This window comes from Rhipicephalus sanguineus, chromosome 4 (assembly GCF_013339695.2).
Source record: "Rhipicephalus sanguineus isolate Rsan-2018 chromosome 4, BIME_Rsan_1.4, whole genome shotgun sequence".
NCBI classification, from domain to species: Eukaryota; Metazoa; Arthropoda; class Arachnida; order Ixodida; family Ixodidae; genus Rhipicephalus; species Rhipicephalus sanguineus.
In genome coordinates this window covers 78905443-78911975 of record NC_051179.1, presented here as the reverse complement: position 1 = coordinate 78911975, position 6533 = coordinate 78905443, and positions in this window count along the sequence as shown.

Genomic DNA, 6533 nt, shown 5'->3' with positions numbered 1-6533 from the left:
GCATTCGAAGTTGATGCTATTCGCGTTTTATTTTCTATTTCTGGCTTTTGCAGCCACGTGCCCGGCATGCCTCAGTATGTCGTTCTGTTGTGTACCACTGTGCAAATCGAACGGAAAGAAAAGCACTGTTGTTGGGCTGTCGTTCCGTGAAATTCCTGCTGCCGCTGATGTACGGCAGAAGTGACTTGGAGTAATTAGGTCGTATAAATGGTCGGGTAATACATCTTGAAATTACACTAGAATATCTACCCGCCGTTTAGTACTAGAAGACGTCATTGAAGGAGAGAAGTGGCCGATCATGAAGGATGAAGTACCGTCAGTGTTTGCATACTACCCTTCCCGTTTGCAGCCCAAGGTAACAACTGAACAAAGCATGGCAAGCATCACTTAACTTTTAACGATTTCAATGAAGTCAACGAATGCATGTACCAGTAGCAACGCAGCCTCGCGACTGCCTCAATGTGCAGCGCTAACATTAGGTCCCGAAACTGAAGAATCGGAGCCTATGGACATCACAAGCGCTACTGGCAAAACAATCGACAATCATCCTGTACAATTTGACAATGAATGCGCGCACAATGCTGAGCAGGCTGCCCCATGCGACAAAAGTGTCCACGTCGACTGCCATACGGCCTCTACTTTGCTCGCTACCAAAAAGGCCAAGTGGAAGAGATTGGAAGAGAAAAGAAGCATACCTGAGGAGCCAGGTAGTGAGACTACAGCAAACCATAGACGAATACAAAGAGGAGCTCAAGAAACTGACAGCAGGCCGCATTTTTTTACAGGATCACATTGGCTCAAGTTAAGATTCAACACTACGATTTTAAACTTCGTAGTGTTGAGTAGCGTCTGTTCGCACACATGGACCAGTGTTACAAAAAGCGTGCGGCAGAAGCAGCTGTTTTTGTTTTGTTTTTCGTACCATCACGACTTAAGTGCTTTAAGCGCTGAAATGACAGTCACGTGGCATAGTTTTTCAATTTCTGGCGCCAGCTGCCGCTTCCTCTCGGTGGCAACAAATCCAAATATCACGTATATGCGAAGCAGTCTAGTGACATTTCGTGCTATTTATGCGCATGCACTCAAGGCTTGCGTGCAGTATGCTGCATCTGTTTTGCATGCGTCGGTGCACTTAAGCGCGCGAGCTTTCGGTATACTAGCTACCGGCAAACGCTGCTTTCAAAAACGGACTGTCACACAGTCAGAAACCGACTCTCATGCAAGAGAACCTGACGGCGACAGAACAACTTTCCGCGCATCACTGGCACGCGCTGTCATATCGGCTTAGGAGACGACGTGCTAGCGCCTCGATCAAATAGCCGCGAACAACACGTGCCTTTAAAATTGACTGCTTATCCAGAGAGGCAAGTGCTTCAGGATTCCCGTTTACAAAAGTATTAATTATATTTCAAACAGCGCGAATACAGCCGAAAAGTTAACCATATAACGGCTTCGAGTGCAGCCACTACCTGCGTTTCCATGAGCGACGACGTGACAGCGCGTGGTGACTAAAAGCCGTACCAACGCCAACGGCCGGTTCCCATTGCTGTCCTCTCGTTTCACCAGGCACAGAAGAAGATAAAGAAGGCGGTGACTTGACCTACTATATTTAAAGACGATAGTCTTTCTTAGGGAACCTAAACGCAGAAATTTTGGTCTGTCTTTCTGTCTGTCTTTCTGTTTGTCGGCACGTCACTCGATTCAGCCACCCAGCCAACGTTGAACCATTTGCCCAAGGGCCAGCCATCTTGAACGGCTGACTAGGTTCATACTTGTGTACAATGTTCATCAAAAAGCAAACATTACGCATATCTGAGGCGCAACATCACTAGGCAAGTATGAGGTGCTGTGTTCCTTTAACAGAAAATACATAGATACGTAATTCTAGAGACCCTAGTTTCTTAAGCTGCGCTGAAAATGCGACTGCGCTGAAACTTGCCTTCCTCCGTGCCCTCTGCACGAGCTCATGGCTGTGTTTCGGTTTCGGTTCAGTATTGCACTGTACGAATGCCATGGGGCGCCGCTCCGGTATTCCTGTTTTACCCAGGCGACGTGTAAATAAAAGAGTGTGTGGAGAGTACTCGTTGAGTGCGGACGTTTCTTCTGCTTCGGCACTCCGCGCAAAACCGCGTGTACGGGCTGGCTGGCGTCCCCACCGGTCGTGTCGGTCACCGCCGGTCTTCGCCTGCTGCTGCGCCGGGACTACCAGCCCGCAACACAGCACTCATATTTCCCGACGTATTGCCAGATGACGTCCATATCTGACGCAGCGCCTCTTCTATCGTCTTTAGACGACATTTGCAGCAAAGCACGCAGATACGCGGCCAATTTTTTTCAATTTATCGATTTGCTCAATGCTCTCTGCTAACTTTTTCCTTACTCCATCCGGGAATCGGATCTCCATCCACGTCTTTAGCAGGGCAACACTCAGTTACTACAAGCATGGGGTGCTATTCGGGACATTGTCAAATACTAGGCGTCACAGGATGCGAATTCCGCAAGCAGGCGTCACACAATGCGAATTGCGCAACGAGTGGGTTATGCTTCCAACCCATTACAAAGGGCTCTGCCATAATTTTTCATCGTCATCTGGCACAGCACCGACAAATGACTTAGAGGTGTTAAGCGGGTACCATGGTTCTCCGCATCATGACGAAAAATGGCGCAGTGGCTGCTTTCCTACTTCACAAAAATGATGATTTATAGCGTAGTGGGTTCCTCGCCAGGGCACTTATATTGGTTGTCAAGGAAGCCCATAAGGCCCCCATGTTCCACTTCCTCAGGGTCTCAGTAAAGTTCTTTCCCTCTCCCTCTCTCTTTCTCACGTGAACGTATGTTATATAGCGTGGTGGGAGAATGAAATAGCGACCGGGCGTCACACAATGCGAGTTACGTAACTAGTCGATCGTTTAAAGCTTCCAACCCATTACAAAGGGTTCAGTCATAATTCTTCATCGTCATCAGCCGTCGCATCAACAAAGTGCACATAATGCCTCACATGTGTACCTGGTAGTTCGCTTTTCCGCAGAATAACGAATAATGGCGTAGTGGGTGCTTCCCAACTTCACAAAAATTACGATTAATTGCGTAGCGGGTACCTTGCTAGTGTACATGTATTAGTAGCCCCAAGAGAATTACAAGGGGATCTACAAGGGGATCTAGAATTACAAGGGGATCTAGAAAAAACGTCACGCTGCGCTCTCCGCGCAGGCGTGAAGCTCTTTTCGACAATACGATTTTTATAAAAATTCTATGACAGTAAGGCTTCTGTCTCTTTCGCACACAATATCTACGTCGAGGCGGAAATACTTCTCCGCAGCTAAAATAACGTTGACGCGTCTACTTAACAAAGGCTCGTTAAAACTTATGTATTGACTTGAAGGCAGTGGATTATATTAGGAAGTCGTAGTGCACAAATGATGGCATACCCATTTTTTTTTAGATATCGCAAAAGTAGCACGTGATTCGAAATATTCATCATCGGATTCCGAAGGCGATATGGAAACTTATCGGAGCGCAGGAAATACGACCACTCGGTTTCGTCAGAGCAGAAATACCCGTGACAGTTTGCACAAAGACACGTCGCTGCCGTATCTTTTTGTGAATAGCAGCAAGTCATCTCGCTTGCGCTGGCGTATTGCCTTACCTTCGCGTCTGGTGTTTCTTGCTTATCTGTTCTTTTCCAGCTGCACGCATGAAAGCCGCAATATGTACCTTTTCTTTCTCTGTTTAAGCGTAATATTCGGGGGCAGCCCCTGCGGTGATTCGCCTTGGATACAGAAAAAAATACTTTCTCGCCCCTGCCTAAAGAGGATTTCACGTAAGACACAGAGGCGCCACCTTGGGGTGTTAAGCGAATGTGTTCTTCTTTTTGCATATCGCGACGTGAATTAATAAGGTCATGGAACGACAAATTCACCAACGCGACCGCTTTCATGCGTATGCGTCCTCCGTAGCCCAATTTGTTGTGTTGTTAATGATACAAAACGGCAAGGTTAATAGTCCAATATGGCAGCACCCAAAGCCATCCATAGAATAGTGTATAATAAGAAACACATAAGCACCACACATCACACGCAAAGAAAAAGTACTATACAATGTAAAAAATTGTTGTAAATTTACAGATAAAATACATGAAATTTCTGTACCGCGAAAGAAACTTTCTGTGAATGTGCCATGAAGCTAGGAAATCTGTTAAAAAGAGAAACCGAAATTTCCTGTTATTCGTGACCTTCAGCGAAACAAACGACTCAAAATTGAACCTCCACAGTTTTAAATACTTCAAAGATTACAAATGTCCATGAAATAACATTTCATGTTTTTCTGGTTTCTCCCACAATGCTATTTTGATTGCTAAATATTCAGAGCCTTTTGTGCGGTTCTACGTTCATGCCTCGCGGGCCCCTACATTTACAAGATGGCTACCGCTCACGTTGAAGCGCGGCTACGCATGGCTGCAGTGTAAAGCGCGGCTACGGCACCCTCCTGCTCCTGCTTTTTGTGCGTCTGTCATTGAAAGGTGGGTGGTTTGCTTCTCACTAGACTTCCTTACAAGAACTCGTTGATATGCCTGCCCGCTTTCGAAATTCGCTCTCGCGTAGTTTCTAATTCAGCTTTGCGTCGGCAGCGCGTGCGACCACAACGTTGTGCGAGAGCCGGAATTCCTTCCATGCTCTGGTAGAAACACTGAAGAGGCCTTGTAAGTGGGTGCTTGAGGGAACGCCTGCTGTTGTACTACATTTATTTCTTTGCTGGTAGCGGCAGCGAACGTCAAGGTATCCTAATTTGTACTTGGACGGTTGCAGAGCGCATACTACAGCGTTCGCAGCGCACTTCATGTGCGTTCTCTGCGGGTAGCCAATAACGAGGTTTCGCTGTACAGAATAATGAGAGGTATTTGTTCACCTTACCCGCTTTGTTTCTTTATTACATCAAACCTGTGTTCTGTGTTTCTGCACCTATTTTTTTCTTGATGCTTGGCCCGACTTTCTCTAAAAACTAATGAAGTGCGTATAACTCAACTCAGCTAACCGAGCGACGTTACAGAGCATATAATTCTTTCTTTTTTTTTTAATGAAAGTGCGAACGTTTCCTTTTTTTGTGTGTTTATCTACGTGTAATAGGTAGCTTTCTCCTGCATAGTGAACATGGCCCTGAGCCATGTTGTTGTGGCTTGGTGTACGGCGTTTAATGTTTAGTAGTGGTCATTGCATGATAAGTTCTGCTTGGTTGTATAATGCTGTGTATCTTGAACATTGCTGGCGGGAATGTGCGAACGCATAGCTTCTTGGCGTAGTATCATTGGATGACCTTCCTTACGAAGCTTTAAGTTCCTGGCGGAAGATAGATAACCTAGGTAAACCTAGTTTACCGAATGGACGTGTGGGGCACATCCACTCGGTAAACTGATACCTCGATTGACTAGCCAATGGGCCACGGGCTTGACGTGTACACGCGCTACCTCGCGTCATCGCATTCCGCTTGCGTTGCGGTGGAGCACGGCTTCTCCTCGGCAGGAGAAACTCGGCGCGTTTCGGATTGGCGTGTTCCCTGCTGAAGCTCATGTTAGATACGCGGTTGTTATCCGTGGTTTACACACAACGGCGTGAAGCCGTGAACACCCCTGGAAAGTGGGCTCAAGTGCGCTCGTAGTACAGGCGGTCAATCGTGGCACATGTCACATGTGATCTCTCAGTGAGCACCAACGCCGACGCCGCTGTTCTAGCCGTGCGTGAAGGCTTATTGTGGACATCGATCGTGACTACCTTTAAAGAATCCCGGTTTCCGGAGAGGCGGACTTTGTTTTTAGTGGCGTATTGAAGGGCGAATGAATCTTTCGTTGGCTCTCGCCCGTTTTGTTCACCAGTGCTTGGCGGCAGTAGGTATTACACTTCCATCGTCGAACAAAAGTACCGACACAAATTTTGAATGACGCAATCAAGTGTGTTCGAGATGTGTGTACGAGATGTGTTCGTCGCTGAACACAATTTTTTTTAGCTCTTTGAGGCGCACGTCCTGTCGCGCGTGAGGCTTAGGGCGTCTGAAAAAAAAGACATGCGCACGTTTTGGTCGACAGCTGTAGAAGGACATCCGTTCTATATCTCCGCCCTATCGACATATGTAGGCCACAAAAAGAGCAGCTTGGCAGATAACAGTGGCTCCCGCACTGATCAGACGACCGGCATATGACGGAATGGTCTGTGTGTTTTGCTAGCCATGCTACCGCGACAGATGGGCTTTGTTTATTTCACAGTGCTGTTTACTGCCAAATGACGCCATGCGAAACAAACTGTAATTACGCTAATATTACCGCTGAAAAAATAACGTCTACTCCGTTAAGCACATCACTCCTTGATTGAAGCGAATTGCTCATTAGAAATGTTCTGTGATTTGTAAACATTCACAATATTCTATAGATTTTGAACATATATATTGCGTTGCTCTTTTGCGGAGAAGCAAATGTCATGCTTTATATGGTTTACAGCACGTAATAGGCAGGAATTGGCGTACCAGGGTGGGGGTTCAACCCCTCC